This window comes from Lepidochelys kempii, chromosome 1, assembly GCF_965140265.1.
Source record: "Lepidochelys kempii isolate rLepKem1 chromosome 1, rLepKem1.hap2, whole genome shotgun sequence".
In the NCBI taxonomy this organism is placed as follows: Eukaryota; Metazoa; Chordata; order Testudines; family Cheloniidae; genus Lepidochelys; species Lepidochelys kempii.
Window position 1 is genome coordinate 223372190 of NC_133256.1, and position 21503 is coordinate 223393692.

Genomic DNA, 21503 nt, shown 5'->3' on the forward strand with positions numbered 1-21503 from the left:
GAGCAACATTCTTAGGATTCTAAAGGTCTGTTTTGGCTTTTAAATTTACTACTCATGATATTGAAAAAGGGCACCCACTGCTTATCCCTATTCCCAGCACGCCCTGAGGGAAGGAGGTGGTGTGCAGAAAACTCTGTGCAAGCCTGGGACCGAGCATCAGGCTGTTTACTCCCTCTGGATCCCTCGGCTCAGGTGGGAGGGGGCAAGCAGTTGTCTGGGCTGGTGGGGCTATGGCTGGCCTATGGGTGGGTTTGGGGGTGTGGATATCTGGGCAAGAGGGGGGCCTTGCAGCTGGCCTTGTGTGGAGAGGGTGCAGGTATCTAGGCTGGGGAGGCCCTGTGGCTTAGCTCTGAGGGGGTTTGGGTGTATTGGCTGGGGGGACCCTGCTGCTGGGCTCAGGGGTGGAGGGCAGGGGTTGTGGGTGTCTGGCCCCCGGCTGGGCTTGAGGGGAGAGGGAAGAAGGTAGAGAAACTGGGTTGTCATAGGGGTTTCTTTAACTCTCTACTCCTGGGGGAATTTTTGTGTGTGTGTATTGTTACAGACATACTTCCTGACAGGTATTTTGAAATAAATTCTCAAAATAATTGAAACTGGTGTAATTATGTAGTGCTGTTTTGACAAAAAAATTGCAGGATTTTAAAATAGTGTGCAGGATTTTTAACGTTTTGGCACAGAATGTCCCAGGAGTAACCCATGTACCACTATAACTAGGATCTTACAGCTTACACTAGAGCTCCCATCATTTCTATCGCAGGTGGAGCTGCATCTGCAGTAGTGCAAGAGTAGGAAATTTTAAGAAAAAGCTCAGTATAGATACAGCCTGTCATTGTAACCTATCTTTAAAGTGAATAGGGCCACTCATGTGAGCGAAGAGTTACAGAATTAGGGGAACAGGTTTCAGAGTAACAGCCGTGTTAGTCTGTATTCGCAAAAAGAAAAGGAGTACTTGTGGCACCTTAGAGACTAACCAATTTATTTGAGCATAAGCTTTCGTGAGCTACAGCTCACTTCATCGGATGCATACTGTGGAAAATGTAGAAGAACTTTTTATATACACACAAAGCATGAAAAAATACCTCCTCCCACCCCACTCTCCTGCTGGTAATAGCTTATCTAAAGTGATCACTCTCCTTACAGTGTGTATGATAATCAAGTTGGGCCATTTCCAGCACAAATCCAGGGTTTAACAAGAACGTCGGGGGGGGAGGAAAAAACAAGGGGAAATAGGTTACCTTGAACCCCGACCTGGGATATTGTATCTACTACCCAAGATCCATAAACCTGGAAATCCTGGGCGCCCCACCATCTCAGGCATTGGCACCCTGACAGCAGGATTGTCTGGCTATGTAGACTCCCTCCTCAGGCCCTACGCTACCAGCACTCCCAGCTACCTTCGAGACACCACTGACTTCCTGAGGAAACTACAATCCATCGGTGATCTTCCTGAAAACACCATCCTGGCCACTATGGATGTAGAAGCCCTCTACACCAACATTCCACACAAAGATGGACTACAAGCCATCAAGAACACTATCCCCGATAATGTCACTGCTAACCTGGTGGCTGAACTTTGTGACTTTGTTCTTACCCATAACTATTTTACATTTGGGGACAATGTATACCTTCAGATCAGCGGCACTGCTATGGGTACCCGCATGGCCCCACAGTATGCCAACATTTTTATGGCTGACTTAGAACAACGCTTCCTCAGCTCTCGTCCCCTAACGCCCCTACTCTACTTGCGCTACATTGATGACATCATCATCATCTGGACCCATGGAAAAGAAGCCCTTGAGGAATTCCACCATGATTTCAACAATTTCCATCCCACCATCAACCTCAACCTGTTCCAGTCCATACAAAAGATCCACTTCCTGGACACTACAGTGCTAATAAACGATGGTCACATAAACACCACCCTATACCAGAAACCTACTGACCGCTATTCCTACCTACATGCCTCCAGCTTTCACCCTGACCACACCACACGATCCATCGTCTACAGCCAAGCTCTGCGATACAACCGCATTTGCTCCAACCCCTCAGACAGAGACAAACACCTACAAGATCTCTGTCAAGCTTTCTTACAACTACAATACCCACCTGCAGAAGTAAAGAAACAGATTGATAGAGCCAGAAGAGTTCCCAGAAGTCACCTACTACAGGACAGGCCTAACAAAGAAAATAACAGAACGCCTCTAGCTGTCACCTTCAGCCCCCAACTAAAACCCCTCCAACGCATTATTAAGGATCTACAACCTATCCTGAAGGATGACCCAACACTCTCACAAATCCTGGGAGACAGACCAGTCCTTGCCTACAGACAGCCCCCCAACCTGAAGCAAATACTCACCAGCAACCACATACCACACAACAGAACCACTAATCCAGGAACCTATCCTTGCAACAAAGCCCGTTGCCAACTGTGCCCACATATCTATTCAGGGTACACCATCACAGGGCCTAATAACATCAGCCACACCATCAGAGGCTCGTTCACCTGCACATCCACCAATGTGATATATGCCATCATGTGCCAGCAATGCCCGTCTGCCATGAACATTGATCAAACTGAACAGTCTCTACATAAAAGAATAAATGGACACAAATCAGATGTCAAGAATTATAACCTTTATAAACCAGTCGGAGAACACTTCAATCTCTCTGGTCACGCGATTACAGACATGAAAGTTGCTATATTACAACAAAAAAAACTTCAAATCCAGACTTCAGCGAGAAACTGTTGAATTGGAATTCATTTGCAAATTGGATACAATTAACTTAGGCTTGAATAGAGACTGGGTGTGGCTAAGTCATTATGCAAAGTAACTTATTTCCCCTTGTTTTTTCCTACTCCCCCCCCCCCCCCCCCCCAAGACGTTCTTCTTAAACCCTGGATTTGTGCTGGAAATGGCCCAACTTGATTATCATACACATTGTAAGGAGAGTGATCACTTTAGATAAGCTATTACCAGCAGGAGAGTAGGGTGGGAGGAGGTATTTTTTCATGCTTTGTGTGTATATAAAAAGATCTTCTACACTTTCCACAGTATGCATCCGATGAAGTGAGCTGTAGCTCACAAAAGCTTATGCTCAAATAAATTTGTTAGTCTCTAAGGTGCCACAAGTACTCCTTTTCTTTTTGAGAATTAGGGGAAAATTTTCAAAGGCACATATGATAGGTGCCTGATTGCTATTTGAAAATACTTTCCTGAGGACATCGTTACTTTTGCACAGCCTTGGTAAAGACCTGTGTGCTCTCTTAAGCTTCCCTTAGTCTGTCTCTTTTGGCCTCTCCGGCACACAGTTCCTAGGCATGCTCTGTTACCCCTACAGAGAAATAGGTCGCGCTGGCCTAGGCCCCGGCCCCTAGGATGAGCGCTGTACAGCATCCCAGACAATGGGGCCATGATCTGATTAGGAGCCTTTTACTCACTGCTGTAATATAATGGATTTGTTTTTTAATCTGCTCTAAGAACTCAACAAAATCTGTGTGAAGGGACCGAACAGGAGAGTGCAAGGAAAAATAATGCTGTCTGCTGAAATGGCAGTGTTCCTAACTGAGTGAGCTGCATGAGCTTATGTAATGGAAAATGGCAGGCATCCCTGTTTAGCTGAGCTGGAATGCATGAATTGTAATGATCTGAGTAGATCTGCAGTTCATTTAAACAAGGTGGAAACATGGCAGATGCATAGAAGTTCAAGGCAGAAAGCTGACAACTTTATTTTCTTTGGTACGCACAGGGAAAAAACTGCTGTGGCGTTAGATAAGCATTTTAATATGTATGGGGGGAAATATGGAATGGGAACACAATTTTGAAGGTGCTACTCATAAGCCACAATTGAAGAATAGCTAATCTTACATGAAGCAAAGTACTGCTTCACTAAGCTTTAGGTATTTGTATACTTATGGGTTTTTATATTAATACTGCTTCATTTTGTTATTGAATGGTACATAAGGCATCTCTACAACCCCCCCACCCCCTCAGTCTTAGTTAAACTCTTGTTTGGAGGACAGCAACTTCTTCAATTCTAGTTTGCTCTTCTGGTCTTTGGTTCTAGGCTAGTCTTTTACATGGTCTTCGCAATTGTGCTGAAACAATCCACAAGTGAAAATAGAAATGAGGTAGATAAAAATAGATAAGTTTGCATGAGTTAGACTTCGTTATCAGGCAAAAACATTCTATAAACAATTAGAAACATTGATACATAGCTTTAATTTTTTAATGGACTTTTTGTTTGAAGAGGTATTAGTCCCACTTTATACAATTTACAAATGGAAGTGACCCTAGCTGAGGAGGAAAAAAAGAATGTCAACCTGAAGTTTTTTGGTTAAGTGGGAAACCTTTTATCTGTCAAATGATCTCTTGCTGCTTCTCTAGTGGATGCTTGCACTTGGTTTTTGGTCTGTCACCTGGGATTTAGACTTTACTGTCTCTCACTTCCCATGCCTCCTGACCTAAAATCAGTTAAGTGTGTTTATATGTGTGTATATATATATGTGTGTGTGTGTGTGTGTGTGTGTGTGTATATATATATACACACACACACACATATATATATAGAATATATAAACACAGAGATTGGGAATGGCTATGCATATCATCTAAGTCAAGAGTGGCAATGCTGAGAAACTGGCAGAAAGATGAGTAGTTTTTCTTTTCCCTCCTGTCCATGTTGACAGAGTACAGTGAAGAAAACTTCAAAGAGAAGTTCTGCCTCACCTTTTAACTCTGATAATCTCTAACAAGAATCCAAGTTGGGAAGGGCAGGGAGGTTGTGGAAAATCAGACTGTTTGAATGACACTAAAAAGGGTGATACAATCTTTGTAACTGCTTTTCTTGGGTATCCCCACTATGCATTGTTCCTGGGCTTCTCCAACAGGCCTTCCATCCTTTCAAACAGACAGTTACTGATTGATCTCTGGTTTCAATTGAGTAGCTAAGGAAGGAATTCTTCTGTGAATCTTGCCATGTAACCATATATCTGGCTTTTGGTTTTCCAGCAGTATGTGTTTGTCAGACTGCTGGGAGATTGTGCTAAATATTTCACAAGAGAATTTTTTTTTTTTTTAAAGGATGTGCTGTTTCTTTGGACTTCATTTAATAGGCGCTCTGCGTGGATTTCCAATACCCTCAGTCAAACCACTAAACCAGGGATAGGCAAACTTTTTGGCCCAAGGGCCACATCGGGGTTGTGAAACAGTGTGGAGCGCCAGCTAGGGAAGGCTGTGCCTCCCCAAATAGCCTAGCCCCTGACCCCCATCCGCCCCCTCCCACTTCCTGCCCCCTGACTGCTCCCCTCAGAACCCCCTTCCCATCCAACCCCCCCCGCCCCTGCTCCTTGTCCCCTGACCGCCTCCTCCCAGGACCTCCCGCCCCTAACTGCCCCCCCCAGAATGCCACACCCTATCCAACTCCCCTGCTCCCTGTCCCGTGACTGCCCCAACCCCTATCCACACCCCTGCCCCCTGACAGGCCCACCGGGACTCCCAGGCCTATCCAACCTCCCCTGCCCCCCTGGGGCCCGGCCCCACCCCACCCCCACTCAACCCCCCCCACTCCCTGTCCCCCCTGGGATCCCACCCCCTATCCAACTCCCCCTGCTCCCTCTCCCCTGACTGCCGCCTGGGACCTCATGCCCCTTATCCAACCCCCCACCCCCTTACTCTCACCATACCACTTAGAGCGGCAGGATAGGCTTATTTGAAAGCCTGGGAGGTGGGCGGGCATAAGCCATGCTGCCCGCGTGGTGGCATAACTGCAGGGGAGGGGCTGGGGCTAGCCACCCTGGCCAGGAGTTCAGGGGCTGGGCTGGATAGTCCCACGTGCCAGATGTGGCCCATGGGCTGTAGTTCGCCCACCCCTGCTCTAAACCAAGGGTTCTCAAACTTCCATTGCGCTGCCACCCCTTTCTGACAACAAAAATTGCTACACAACCCCAGGATGGGGGACTGAAGCCTGAGCCCACCCAAGCCCTGCCACCCGGGCAGGGGGGCCAAAGCTGAAGTTCAAGGTGTGGGGGGCCTATAACCTAAGCCCGGGGCAGTGGGGCTCTGGCTTTGGCTTCAGCCCCAGGCAGTGGGGCTCAGACTTCAGCCCTGGGCCCAGCAAGTCTAATGCTAGACCTGGCGACCCCATTAAAACAGGGTTGCAAACCACTTTGGGGTCCTGACCCACAGTTTGAGAACTGCTGCTCTAAACTGTGGTATCTGAAATTAACTTGGTCTCTGTAAGTTGAGAAAGAGACAGCTTGAACTCCATTGATGTTTTAACCTCTCACAACTGGGGAGTCTCATTATAAAGGTCAGTTTTCTCTGACCCGCCCCCAAATAAAATTTCTTCCCTCTTCCTCTCCTCCTGGGCTTCTGGGGTTGTCACCCCTCCGGGTTTTACCCAGACAGTCTGGTTTCTGACTTCTGTGTCCAGATGCCATTTAGGGTTGCCAGGTGTCCAGTTTTTGACCAGAAAGTCCAGTCAAAAAGGGGACCTGGTAACCCTAAATGGCTCCCAAACCACAAGTCCGGTTACCACGGGGTGGGGCTGGGTCATTAACCTGCACCAGGCCCTGCTCAGCCGGGGCTGCCTCCTACCTGTAGGCAGTCTCCTTGAGACGATCCAGTGAGCGACAGGGTGGGAGGGGTCCCCTGTTATCAGCAATTAGAAAGGTAGCAACCCTACAGCTCCTCTACCAGATTTTTGGCAGAGGAGAACTGCATTGGGCTCCCTTCAGAGCTTGTGATGTTGCTCCTTTTTGACAGAAGTGTGAGGAGTAAATTAAGTGAGGAGTGGAACTGTCTGTTCTTCTTACTAACTTTTCATATTTCAAGTTCAATTTCCTGACAGTCTCAAAAATAAGGAATATTTTGGTTTGTGAGGAGATAAGATATTAAAACACACATCTGCCCACACACACACATGCACGACTCTTGCTTTCTTGTGCTTTGTCCATGTTTTCAACTCACTTAAAGAGGGCACTCACCTTTAGACACTTATGGGAAAATTTCAGTTGTTGTGTCCCTAAAGCACTTGAGAGCATTAAGTAATTAATCTTCTCAAAGTAACTTTAAAGGGATGTTAGGAGGAAGGATTATCTAGTGGTTAATGATTTATTTGAATTGTAGTTATATCTAGAAGTCTGAGTTCAGGACAGGGCCCTATTATGCGATGCATGCATTCATTGAAAAGACTAATTCTGCCCCCAAAGAATTGTTTATTGTCACACGCTTAGATTGTAAAAGATGGATACAAGAGACAGTGGGAGTGCAAGGTAACAGCTAGACTACTCTGATTAGTGTAACCATCAGCGATGACAGCCCTCCAGCTGCCTACTCATTGTTGAGTATTTTCTAGGCATCACAGCAGAGGTGAGTTTTTCAGAAAGATTTGAAAGAGGATAGCGTAGTGGTCTTGTGGAACTTTACAGAAACTTCACAGGAACTTCCTTCCATGCCAAAGGGACTGCATGGGAGAAGGGGCAACAGTGAAATTGGACTGCTGGGCAATGAAGGCTGGCATCACTGGCTGAGCAGGAGCAGAGATTGACCACTTATGACCAGGTAAGAGAGGAGTTAGGGCAGGGCTAACCCAGTTATGGACTTAAAACTGAAGATGAGTAGCTGGTGCTTGTGGTGAAAATGGGGAGTTTAAGGTAACTGGAGACCAAGAGTTATGACATCTGGATCTTGAGTTATAACTGACTGCCAGGGACTTCCTGTGTGATCACTGTGTCTTTGTTCCCCATATATAAAATGGGGATAAACACCTACCTCATGGGGTGAGGAGCCTTTATTAAAGGGCTTTTGAGCTTCTCTCAGCAAACATACTATGTAAATTAAGTATTTTTAATCAGAACCTGCTAGTGTTTAAATTTTTGCTGAAATCTTCCTGGTTATCTTTCATCAGCACACCCGTTGAAGTGTGTATGAAGGCCTAGCTTGATCCAGCTGAAGGAACTAAGGTGTGAATACTCAAAATAAGGCACTGGAACACAGTCTGCGGAGAGGAAGCTTCTCATTTTCTTTTCGTAGTTTAAAATGCCTTTGCAGTAGGATTCCATTTTGAATGGTTGAAATGGGTATTAGATTGTACTGATAGAGTATTTAAGTTACACATTTCTGTGATTTGTACTTTACAAATCCAGATCATAGATCCAGAACCTAGGAGAATCTTTTTCTATAATAGAGGTTATTGTCTCTCTTTAGTCAAAGATGCTGGTTTGGTGGCCCTGGAGAAGGGAAATTCTCTGTCTACAGAACTGATATATTTCAGAGGAACAGCCGTGTTAGTCTGTATTCGCAAAAAGAAAAGGAGTACTTGTGGCACCTTAGAGACTAACCAATTTATTTGAGCATGAGCTTTCGTGAGCTACAGCTCACTCGAAGTGAGCTGTAGCTCACGAAAGCTCATGCTCAAATAAATTGGTTAGTCTCTAAGGTGCCACAAGAACTGATATAGTATCTGCAGCAGCAACCAACAATATTTTTCCCAATGTTATCAAACTACCCCATTCTGACCTGGCGGGACCAAAATTCTAGGATTGTGAGAGTAGCTCTGTCTCTATGCCTAGTCAGTCTTTGCATGTTAAACAAAGCAGTTTTAAGGACCTGTCTCAGTTTTTTCTCCTACAAACTAGTTGTGACAATTAGCCGTGCCAACTTTCCCATCGTTTGGGTACCCCGTGGTCGAGGTGTGTGGTGCAGGCCTCTCTCTGTGCCGAGATGATAATGAATTTGAACAGGAAAATAACTCCGCCTGAAGGAGTTTGTGAAAACTTTATCCCTTCTAGGTTTGGCCCTATATTGTTTCCTGAGTTAGCTAGGAAGGGAGCTGAAACGCCTCTGGTATTAGGATTCCTTAACAATCATAACACATATAAACTGTATTAGGAATCTTGAGTCCCTTTGATCAAAGGGAGGTTGAGCAGCCACCACTTTTCAGATCCATAGCAACAGGGTAATTAAATAGGAGACTGGATTTTGGCAGAAGTCTGTGAATGGAAGTGGAGGCATGTATGCAAGGAAAGCTGGCTTTACAGTAAAGATCGGGGGGGGGGAGCACACTGTGTTTTCTGCCACCCACAAGCATTTTGGGCTGCTAAACCACTGAAGGCTTTTGGCACCATAACGTAGTTTCATAGAAACTCCATTTGAGAATCATAGCCACAAGTAATGAACTAAACAAGTCTGCACTAGAATGCACTGTGGTACATCAATATGTGTTGAGTGCGCTGACCGCTACCTAAAATGAACAGATGTTGATGTTTATTTAAAACTGTGAACTCATTGAGGAGAATCCAGTTCATTCTAACAAGCTACCTAATGAATTGATTTAGGTTTAGCCAATTATGTCTAATTGTAATTTCTTGTAGAGTTGTATCTTCTAAACTCCGTTAATAAGTTTACAGAGCCAAAACAAAAAGCTGAACTATAGTGGATTATTTTTTTCAGATAGGTACAGTCCAACTGACTTTAATGTCAACATCCATTTACCAGAATTTTTTTTTTTTTGGACATCTAATATCTTCTTCTATAGGACCAGACCTTTCTCCAAACCAAAAAAGAAAATTGCCAAGGCTGAGTGACATTTTTGCAATTATTTGGAGCTGAAAAGTGAACTCCATTATGCATCTCACTGTCTGTACATACTCTGCAAATAGGTTGCAGTGAAAAGCCACTTTGACAGTACAATAATTGACATTAAGTATTCCCTTGGAACTGGCAATCATTTTTTCATACAGTAAATAAGAAATTGCAATTTAGCTTTGATGAATAGAAACAGTTTGCCATTTAGTTTGACATGAGGTGAACTTATCTGTGTTACCATATTTTTATTTGCAGGGCACAGGTAATCTTTCAAAACCTTCATTTAAAAAGACCTTCAAATTTCTGCACTTATTGGAGGGATTATTGGTTGTGTTTTGAAAAGAGAATGAAAATAGCGCACAGTTTATACTTTTAGGAAATTCTCCCCTTCTGCCCCCCCGTCCATAGTTTTAAAACAAATAGAAGAGAAGAGGCTTTGTTTTGTTGAAAGTCAAAAGACCAAGTTGTTTGATTCCAATTTCACAATAAAGCACAGAAGAACCTGAATGGCTCAATAAGGCTATTTAAAAACAAATATTTCAAAGTTCTTCTTGACTTTTTCAGTCTCTCTAATTCCAGTCCATTGTGCATTTGGCAGTTGCCCTGATTGCTAGGGCTACAAAGAATAGCTTGCCAGATATTTCAAACAGAGGATTATCCTTGTGGTTTAGGCACCCCTGGCTAGAAGGTGAACTGAGATTTACCAAAACTTGCCTAGAAGGTTAGGACCTAGGCCCAGTTAAGTTTATCAAAAGCTTCAGTGAAACTTTGTTAAAACTACTAGCTCTGATAATGACCTGTAGATCTTGCTACAGTTTCAACATGCCCATGTGATTGATTTACTATTTGCAAGGGCTGGAGTGGTAGTGGAGAATGGGTGTTGTTTAGAAATGAGTGCCAAAAGAAAAGCACATTTTCTCTTCCTAAAACAAACAGCAGGGTGCTGCAAATCTGATCTTGCCACTAGCCTAGTTCCAATTTAAGTAGTTATGGAGATGATTTAGAGATTAAGTTTGCCTTGGCAGAAAGGTGATGCACATGTTATAAAAAAAAAAAATCTATTTCTTCCCCAGTAAGCTTGAATGTGTGATTCTTTTCGAAGGCAGGGTTTGTGCTTTGTGTCCTCATCTGTCCACTAAGTTAGTTTTCCAGTTACCTTTACAGCAAGACAGTAGGTAGTATCATTAACTAAAGCTCTGTTCTTGCATAGGAAGATGCTTATATTAGGGGCATGCTAGTTTTCAGCCTGCAGGTACTCTAGTATGGAACTCAACCAAGCTTTACAGCCAGAGATGCTTGAAACAAGATGGGATACTTTTTCACTATCGGAACATTTTTATGTAAAACTTCAGTATTATGATTCAGTATTTCTGATGTCAAAAATCAGCTAACAAAAGTATGGACGGTGCCAGATCTTTGGGCTGGAATTTAGTTTCACTCCTATGTTGCAGCTTAAAGTTATGGTACAGATAGATATTATTTGTTTCGAGTTCTTGATACTATGCTCTATATTTGGATCAGAAAGTCTAAACTGAAATTGTTGCATTTCCTCGTGACAGCTGTCAATAGTTTTACTTTATTGAGGCTGTGTTTGTGTGGATAATGGCTGCTGTTTGAATTGGTCTCTGCTGTTGTGGGGAAGGAAAAACAGAAGGTATTTAACAGAAGGGAACTAAAGACACATTCATTAAGATGTTGCATCTGACTTTAAAGGAGTGTGGCACATTAAAGGTAGACAAAGTAATTAAGAAATAAGGATTGGTTCTCACACCCTTTGAAGGCAGTGGCTCTGTAGAAGAGTGTACTCACCACAGGCACACCGCCTCATGGCTGGGCAGGACATAGTGGCTTCTCCTTTGGCAGCCCTTGAGCTTCAGCCCAACTTCAGGCTTTGTGGGCCTTCCAGCAACTGGCTCCAGGCTTTTTGCACCACTGCCTTAGGTGTGCCCAGAGGGGAGCCCAGGCCCACACTCTGCTCTGGATTCCAGACCAGGAAAAAGAGAGAGTCTGTTTCTTCAGACCCTCTCTTCTGTATCCCTTGGCTGCTTCCTACCATAGTCCACAGCAAGGCTCTTCTCACAGCCTATTCCTAGGTTGACTCTCTTCTGCAGATCCACCCCCAAAATGGGAACCAAACTAGTTCAGGGGAACAAAAGAAACATAAAGGTCCTGCACCAGGCCTGCCTGTCTGCCCTCAGGAGGCTCTGAGACTTTAGAGGCTCTGGTTTGGCGCTGGGCCTTGCTTTGTGAAGCTAGCCTAAAAGGTCCTCTCACAGTCAGCCACTACTGGGCTGGAATCTTCCTCTTTTAACTCCTCCCTCCGGACTTGGCATGTCACACCTGTAACAAGGTGGGGCTGATTGGGCCTCTCTGACTCTTGTTAACCCTTTCTTGGTTAGTGTGGAGTCTATGTACCCCATCATAGGCTCCCACTGATGCCAGTGGGACAGAATCAGGCAGTGATGTACAATGCAAGAATTAGGAAAACATTTAAAGGAACTGAAAGGTCTCTGACATGAGACTGGGTGTAGGGAGAGTCCATTAACAGAATGTCAGTGGTATCTGGATACTCGGGGCGAGAGTGAGGGTGTCTCCCTAATGATAAGCTCTATTAGACTAGGGAATAGTATCCCAGAGGAAGTATTGGAAGCATCATCAGAAGTAGAAGACGATAGTTTGACTTTGTTTAATCTTCCTTCTCCTTTCAGGTGGGCTGCTGAGACTCTGGCCCTACAACATCTTAAATCAGCTACATCTAAAAGTCTTGACCTGCCACATAAGTGACTAAATATTCAAGAATCTCTTTTCATAAGAGGGAAGAGTTAAAGCAATATCTGGTACACGTTAAGAACTCTGTAAATTATTTGGAAAGGGCCACAGTTAGTCCACAATGCATTGCTCAACATATTAGTCAAAGGACAATGAATCTCTCTTCTCCAGAATGGAGATGAAGTAGAGTAAAATAGGAATTATCTGGGATGGGAGCCTAACTAATAGGAACTCTTGAAAACACTGAAACCATGAATGCTTTGCTTTTCTTCCCCCTACTCCAAGTGGATGACTGAATTATTTTCCTCATCCACTCATGGCTGGAACTTGCTGCTGGAGGCTAAGGGTATGTCTACACTGGCAAGTTTCCGGGCCACAAGTTATACCACTTTTATCAACACGCTGGAATTAAACTGCTGTTGCGTGTCCACTCTGTGCTCCTTGTGACGCTGGAGCGCATCCATGTTAGCCGCTCTTGCAACAGCAAAGACAGCAGTGCATTATGGTAGCTTATGTTGAACTGGCTGCAGGGTGCTTTGGGAAGGGTTTGCAATGCCCCATGGGGCGGGCCCAGCATCACATGATGCAGGTTTCCCAATCCCATTGTTCCATGGGCATCCTACTACATTGCCAGCTGCTTTGCAACTGAAGTGTGTGCGGGGGTGGGCGGGAAGAGTGAGTGAGTGTATGTAGGGGGGAGAGAGACAGTGTGTTTTGGTGGACAGAGTGTGTGTCAGCATGCTGTCTTGTATGTTCAGACAGCGGCAGGAAGCAACCAGTCCTGAGGCAACGGGAGAGGGAAACCCTGACATCAGCAACGGCTGTCAGAAACGGGGGAGGAGTGTATGTCTCCAGGGCAGCCAAGTTCAAAACAATGAGCAGAACGGTCATTTGAGGCATTGTGGCATAGCTCTGGAGGCCAATTACTGCGCAGAAAGCAATCAAGTGTCTACACTGGCAATAGAGCGCTGGAGCCTTTGCGCAAATAGCCTTATGACTCTCGTTGCGGTGGCTTTTTTGCAGCACTGCAACTGAGGAGTTTCTGCGCACAAAGTGGCTTGGCAGTGTGTACGCATGTCTGCAGTTTGAGCGCAAAAAGCTGCTTTACTGCACAGAAACTTGCCAGCGTAGACAAGCCCTAAGGGAATACCATCAATGAAACTCTTCTAATGTAAATCTCTCTTCAGCTGAGCTTGTTACCGGCAAGTCATTTGGCGTAAAGAATAATATTTTGGAGACTAACGTTTAGCGCTCAGTTATTGAAGACTGATTGATTGAGATCTTTGGCTAATACTCTCTTCCTAACATAACAAAAGGGAGACTTCTCTCTGGGTAAAGGGATAGATAAATCTGTAAATAGAATTGTTTCCCATAGTATTTTGTCCTGCTGAGTTACTTTTGGATTTTGCCAGACATATTTTGCTTTTCAGATACATAGGAGCTGTTAAGAATGTGACTGCATTGTAAGACACGGAAATGCTTTGAAAATCTGAAGTAGATGGGATTTAATTTTTTTATTAAACTAAGGGCCTGGCGACACTTGCAGATGTAGAGCGCTGTGAGTTAAACCAGCCCTTAGAGAGCGCAGCAGGGAAAGCGCTGCCGTGTGTTCACACTGTCAGCTGCAAGCGCACTGACGTGGCCACCTTTGCGGCATTGGGAGCGGTGCATTATGGGCAGCTATCCCACAGAGCACTCTTCCCATTCTGACGCTGTGTCTTGTGGGAAGAGGGCGGTGGGTGGGGTGCAGGGCATTCTGGGTCCTGTCCCAACACCCCATGATGCATCGCTTTGCATCCCAGCAGTCCCTGTGCTTCTGTCCACATTTGGTGCCATCTTTCAACATTTTTTGTACTGCGTGCTGTAGGAATGGATCCCGAACTGCTGAGGAATATGCTGATGGTCTCACCAACACATCACAAATAGCAGTCAAATTACTCCTCAAGCTACTGTAGCTACTGGACACCCGCTCGGGCCCAGAGGGGTTTAAAATAGCCCTGGGAGAGGGCTGGGGCAGGGGAAAAGCTGGGCTGATTGGCAGAGCAGCCGCAGCTGGGGGCCATGCCCCAAACAGACCCAGCGGGCCATATAAAAGCCAGGGAAGCCAGGAACAGAAGAACACTCTCTCTCTAGCTCTGAGAGGGAGGGACCTGGCTGCAGGAACCTGAATAGAGGATCTAGTTTGGAGCAGGGCTGGGGAAAGGCCAACGGAGCTGGGGAGCTCTGGCCTAGGAAAGCCCCAGGCTGCAGGCCTGGGAAGGCCTATTAGGTATGGGGGTTGCAGGGGCAGCCATGGGTAGGCAGAGGCAGCAGGTCCAAACCCAACCTTGCCTGTGATGAGTGGCTCATACTGCAGTCTGCCCCAGGGAGCGGGAGCTAGCTGGTGACTGGCAGGAGCCTACGACTGAGGTGGGAGGGGGAGACCCAGAACTGTGACGGTACTGCGAGGGGGCAGCGCCCAGTTAAGGGGCACCAGGGTCCTGGGAGGGACACAAGAGCCAGCAGCAAGGCGAGACACCAGCTGACAGAGGGCGCTCTAGAGGCTGGAATGTTAATTCCCTGAGATGACCAGCAGGAGGTGCCGCCGGTGTGTCCGCCTAGTTACACTACAAACTGATAGTGAGGAGTCCGACAATGATGTCGACTCACATAACGCATATGACACAAGATTGCTTGTAGCATTCACGGACATGCTCACCACCGTGGAACGCCACTTTTGGGCTCAGGAAACAAGCACTGAGTGGTGGGATCACATCGTCATACAAGTCTGGGATGAGGAGCAGTGGCTGCAGAACTTTCGGATGAGAAAAGCCACTTTCATGGGACTGTGTGAGGAGCTCGCCCCCACGCTGCGGCGCAAGGACATGAGATTGAGAACTGCCCTGACGGTGGAGAAGCAGGTGGCTGTTGCAATCTGGAAGCTGGCAACTCCAGACAGCTACCGATTTGGTTGCTAACTAGTTTAGAGTGGGGAAGTCGACCGTTGGAATCGTGTTGATGCAAGTTTGCAGGGCCATTAATTGCATCCTGCTCAGAAGAACCGTGACTCTGGGTAACGTGCATGACATTGTGGCTGGCTTTGCACAAATGGGTTTCCCTAACTGCAGAGGGGCGATAGATGGCACGCATATTCCAATTCTAGCACCAGCCCACCTAGCCTCCGAATATGTTAATTGGAAGGGGTATTTCTCTATGGTTCTCCAGGTGCTTGTGGATCACCGTGGGCGTTTCACTGACATTAACACAGGCTGGTCCGGAAAGGTGCATGACGCATGCATCTTTTGGAACGCCGGCCTGTTCAGGAAGCTGCAAGCCGGGACTTTCTTCCCAGACCAGAAGATCACTGTAGGGGAAGTTGAAATGCCCATTGTGATCCTTGGAGACCCTGCTTACCCTTTAATGCCGTGGCTCATGAAACCCTACACATGGAGCCTGGACAGCAGCAAGGAGCGGTTCAACAACAGGCTGAGCCGGCGCAGAAAGACTGTGGAGTGTGCTTTTGGCTGTTTAAAGGGCCGCTGGCACTGTCTGTATGGGAAGCTGGACCTGGCCGATGACAACATCCCCACGGTTATATCCCTGTGCTGTACCCTCCATAACATTTGTGAAGGGAGGGGTGAAAGATTCAACACCTGGAGGCTGAATTTGAACAGCCAGAGAATAGGGCTATTAGAGGGGCCCAGCACAGGGCTGCAAGGATTAGGGATGCCTTGAGGGAGCAATTTGAGACTGAAAGCCACCAGTAATGTCTGGTGCCCTGCACGGGAGTGAAGTGCAGTGTTTCCAGTGTCAGTAGGAATTTGTATTTGCTGCACTGACTTGCAGTGCCTGTTGCTTTCCTGGGCTAAGGTATCTTTTACTTAATGCAATAATAAAGAATGTTTTCAAAGCCAAAAACTCCATTTATCAAAAAGAAACACAACTGCTTGGGAAACAGAAAGGGCAAGGGGGTGGGGTGGGAACGGTAGAATCACAGATTTGCGTATGTCCTGTGATCATACTCAGCCTTCCTGTCTGGAGTGCTGTGCAATTAGTGTTGCACTTCTGGCTGGCTAAAATGCATGGTGAGGGGGGTTGGGTAAGGGTTGTAGTTTTGCAGGGCTGCGTGGTGAAGCTACAGTTGTTGGAAGCAGCTGGTGGCAATAAGAACCCGGATGTTGGGTAAAGTGGGTTGGAGGTGACATGGGGGCACGAGAGAGTTTTGGGACAAGAGCTGCAAGGGGTGGGACAGGAGCAGAAGTGCTCCGCTTGCATGGCTATGAGCGCCTGTATCGAGTCCGCTTGGCACTCCATAATGCTTAGCAGCCGCTCCGTGCTTTGGTGCCGGCGATCCGCATTCTGCTGGTGGACCCTCCTTTCGCTCTTCCGCCACTCCTACGCTTTTTGATTTTTCATTAAGGGACTGCTGCATGACTTAATAGAATCATAGAATATCAGGGTTGGAAGGGACCCCAGAAGGTCATCTAGTCCAACCCCCTGCTCAAAGCAGGACCAATTCCCAGTTAAATCATCCCAGCCAGGGCTTTGTCAAGCCTGACCTTAAAAACCTCTAAGGAAGGAGATTCTACCACCTCCCTAGGTAACGCATTCCAGTGTTTCACCACCCTCTTAGTGAAAAAGTTTTTCCTAATATCCAATCTAAACCTTCCCCACTGCAACTTGAGACCATTACTCCTCGTTCTGTCATCTGCTACCATTGAGAACAGTCTAGAGCCATCCTCTTTGGAACCCCCTTTCAGGTAGTTGAAAGCAGCTATCAAATCCCCCCTCATTCTTCTCTTCTGCAGGCTAAACAATCCCAGCTCCCTCAGCCTCTCCTCATAACTCATGTGTTCCAGTCCCCTAATCATTTTTGTTGCCCTTCGCTGGACTCTCTCCAATTTATCCACATCCTTCTTGAAGTGTGGGGCCCAAAACTGGACACACTACTCCAGATGAGGCCTCACCAATGTCGAATAGAGGGGAACGATCACGTCCCTCGATCTGCTCGCTATGCCCCTACTTATACATCCCAAAATGCCATTGGCCTTCTTGGCAACAAGGGCACACTGCTGACTCATATCCAGGTTCTCGTCCACTGTCACCCCTAGGTCCTTTTCCGCAGAACTGCTGCCTAGCCATTCGGTCCCTAGTCTGTAGCTGTGCATTGGGTTCTTCCGTCCTAAGTGCAGGACCCTGCACTTATCCTTATTGAACCTCATCAGATTTCTTTTGGCCCAATCCTCCAATTTGTCTAGGTTTTTCTGTATCCTGTCCCTCCCCTCCAGCGTATCTACCACTCCTCCCAGTTTAGTATCATCCGCAAATTTGCTGAGAGTGCAATCCACACCATCCTCCAGATCATTTATGAAGATATTGGACAAAACCGGCCCCAGGACCGACCCTTGGGGTACTCCACTTGATACCGGCTGCCAACTAGATATGGAGCCATTGATCACTACCCGTTGAGCCTGACAATCTAGCCAACTTTCTACCCACCTTATAGTGCATTCATCCAGCCCATACTTCTTTAACTTGCTGACAAGAATACTGTGGGAGACCGTGTCAAAAGCTTTGCTAAAGTCAAGAAACAATACATCCACTGCTTTCCCTTCATCCACAGAACCAGTAATCTCATCATAGATTAGTCAGGCATGACCTTCCCTTGGTGAATCCATGCTGGCTGTTCCTGATCACTTTCCTCTCATGCAAGTGCTTCAGGATTGATTCTTTGAGGACCTGCTCCATGATTTTTCCAGGGACTGAAGTGAAGCTGACTGGCCTATAGTTCCCAGGATCCTCCTTCTTCCCTTTTTTAAAGATTGGCACTACATTAGCCTTTTTCCAGTCATCCGGGACTTCCCCGGTTCGCCACGAGTTTTCAAAGATAATGGCCAATGGCTCTGCAATCACAGCCGCCAATTCCTTCAGCACTCTCGGATGCAACTCGTCCGGCCCCATGGACTTGTGCACGTCCAGCTTTTCTAAATAGTCCCTAACCACCTCTATCTCCACAGAGGGCTGGCCATCTCTTCCCCATTTTGTGATGCCCAGCGCAGCAGTCTGGGAGCTGACCTTGTTAGTGAAAACAGAGGCAAAAAAAGCATTGAGTACATTAGCTTTTTCCACATCCTCTGTCACTTCATGCAGCATGTCCTCTTCCTAATTCTTTGGAGTCTTTCGGCTGTTGATTACAAGGACGGCTGAGATCTTAAGATTGTAAAGGCAAAATGCAACACTTAACAGAGGCAGCATTGTTCACACCAGACAGAGCAATGATTCGGCCATACTTAAAGCAAACAAGCACAGTCTACACAATAGCAGAAATTGCCCATCCCAAAGTGAGCACACACAACCCACAAGAGTCCCAAAATTGTGAGTAAGCACAGGGGCAAGGGTGACTGATTGTTTCAGGGCTGTACTGTCCTCCGGGGTCCTGTGCCTTGGGGAGAGCCAACAGCGGCAGGGGGCCCCTATACTGAACACTTTCCCCACATTTTCCACAGGAGTTCGTCTGGGAAGATATCTCACTTCCAGGAGGGTGACTTGGGAAGCAAGGGAGGGTCCTCTACTACAATGGGACTTCCACCCTGGCCCATGTGCAGCTTGCCTGTGTGCAGCAATGGTCCTCACGGCACAGTGGCATGGACATGTTAGCCTGACTGGGACAAGGAGCACAATAGCACTGCCAAGGAACCTGTGCCAGCGGATTGCCCAGCTTCTGCATGAGACCTTTTGATGAGATCACTGAGGCCGATTACCATGATGTGAGAGACACATGAATGCCCTATTCACCATCTAGGCAAGCATGCAGCCCTAACCCTCCTCACCCCAAGAGCCTGCACTGAACAACTTCCTTCCCAAAATAAAAGCCGCTTACTGGGCACCCCCTCTGGTGTTTGTTCTTCCCCAAGCACTGGCCACCACGACTGGTTACCTTCTTCCTGGCTTGAGAACTGTCCTGGCTGCATGCGTCTAGGGATTCCAGGGTGTCTTCCTCCGCCTCAGCACCCTCGTTCCCGCTTTCCTCCTCGTCCTGCCTTGTTGAACTGGGCTCTGAAGTGTCCATGGTGGTACTCAGAGAGGAGGTGGGGTCGCGTCCAGCTCTTTCTAGAAAGGCAGGTCGTGGGGGCAGCACCGGAGTGGCTGTTTGCCTCGCAGGCTTTGTGGTAGGCATTCCGCAGCTCCTTTACTTTAACCCTGCACTGCAGTGCGTCCCGGTCATGGCCCCTTTCCAACATGTCCCTTGATATCTGCCCAAAGGTATCGTAATTCGTACAGCTGGAGCACAGCTGGGACTGGACAGCTTCCTCCCCCCAAATACTGATGAGGTCCAACACCCCGCCATTGCTCCATACTGGAGATCACCTGGAGGCATGGTCACCTGGAAAGATTCGCTGAGAACACTCCTGGCCTTGCTGACCAAACAGGAAGAGGATTTTCAAAATTCCCAGAGAATTTAAAGGGCGGGTCTGACTGTTGGTCACCCGAGGGAAGTGCAGTAGAGATCAAAGTGATGACCAGAGTGGCTAGAACAGGCATTGTGGGACACTTCTGGAGGCCGATCAGAGCGCATTAATAGACCAGGGCATCCACACTGCGGCTGTGGCGCTCAAGCCAGGGCGCATCAAGCGTTATGCTTCTCGTCGAGGTGGAGTACCAGGAGCGCTCCAGCCGCGGAGTCCGGGCGCTCTACGTGCCTTGCCAGTGTGGATGCGTCATGAGTTAGGGCACCCGGGGCTGCTTTAATGCGCTCTAACTCGCAAGTGTAGCCATGCCCTAAATTTTGGTAAAAGATGTCAGACCTGCCAGCAGTAGAGACTCAATTCCTATATATCCAGAGAACAGATACAACTCAGACAGTGGCAGGACAAGCTTTTTGTCAAAAACAGTATAATTTTGTGAATTACTTTATTTTTTTGTTACCTGTTACTGCAGTTTGTAGTGTTTGGTATATTTAGCACATTAATACTCTATTTTCTAGATACAAAGGATTTAGGGGCATTTATAATTATAATCTGTTTAGGATTTTCTCTCTACTTTCCCTACTTGTAATTCTGTATAAGATCCCATGGGGAGAGAACTGGAGACTCTTATCTTGATTTGTATCATACTTACTGTCTAATTTTGAATAGCATTGGCAAATAAACATGTGCACTGAATAAGTGGCTGGGTACTTTTTAATGGTAATATGTAAATTGTTCATGAGGCATGAGAGTAAAAAGCCCATGCTTTAGTTTAATTTGGTTTCTAGCATGCTAGCTAGCCAGATTTTGCTAGCACATGTTTGCCAACAACTATGTTGAATCATGATTTTTAAACTCTGTAAGGTCAGTGCAGATGGAGCATATAGCGTGGCTTTTTAACACTAACACAGTTCTCAGGGGAAACCTGTCCACACAGGAGAAAGGAATCGATCTTGAACTGTGCTTATATGTTTGTGGCTAACCATCTTAACCTTTGTCTGCACTAGCATTTATCTTCGTATTTCCTTCCAGCAGAGCTACATTATTGGTGGGAATGCTAGTGTAGACAGGTCCGTGGTAACCTCTGGGATTTTAGTCCTAGCATCAGATAGATCTTCTTTGAGCAGACTTAAACAATACTGTGGCTAAAACACTAGCAGCCAGTCTATACATGTGATAATGCAATGAGGGGAAAACTTCAATAAAAATACTACGATAACCATAATGTGAAGAGAATCTAAAGCATTAACCAGAATGATTGAGAGACCACTTATTCAAGGTTCGTGTTATTTTTTACTGACCAGCTGCCAGGAGAATCCCAGAATCTAGATTTTAATTTTTTCTTTCTTTCTTTTTTTTTTTTTTTTTTTTAAAGACCGAAGTTTCTACTTGTTGCAGCTTTGAAACGTAAGGTCTACAGGGAGACTGGCTGAATTTTTTTGTTGGGGCACAAGGCTAGGATGACGAAAAATTCTGCAGTCAGTGTTCATTCAGCTAACAATGCATTTTAACACTTTTAAAAACCCTGTACTGATGACACATTCTTCACTGCAATCGCTGTCACAGCAATGGAAAGGAGAATTATTAAAGCCTTGGCTCAAGGGAAAAGGGACAATGTCATTGCTAATTCTAAGTGATCGGATATCTTTGGGGGGGTAGGGGGTGTTGTCTCCATTCCACAAGTAAATATTGAGAAGTACCTCAA

The 21503-nt window shown here is 46.3% G+C and overlaps 1 protein-coding gene across 1 annotated transcript in view; it reads left to right on the top strand.

The window, feature by feature from the left end:
- The window catches only part of DUSP16 (dual specificity phosphatase 16), a 98831-nt gene that overhangs the window by 54284 nt on the left and 23044 nt on the right, over window positions 1-21503 (top strand). The window lies entirely within an intron of this gene.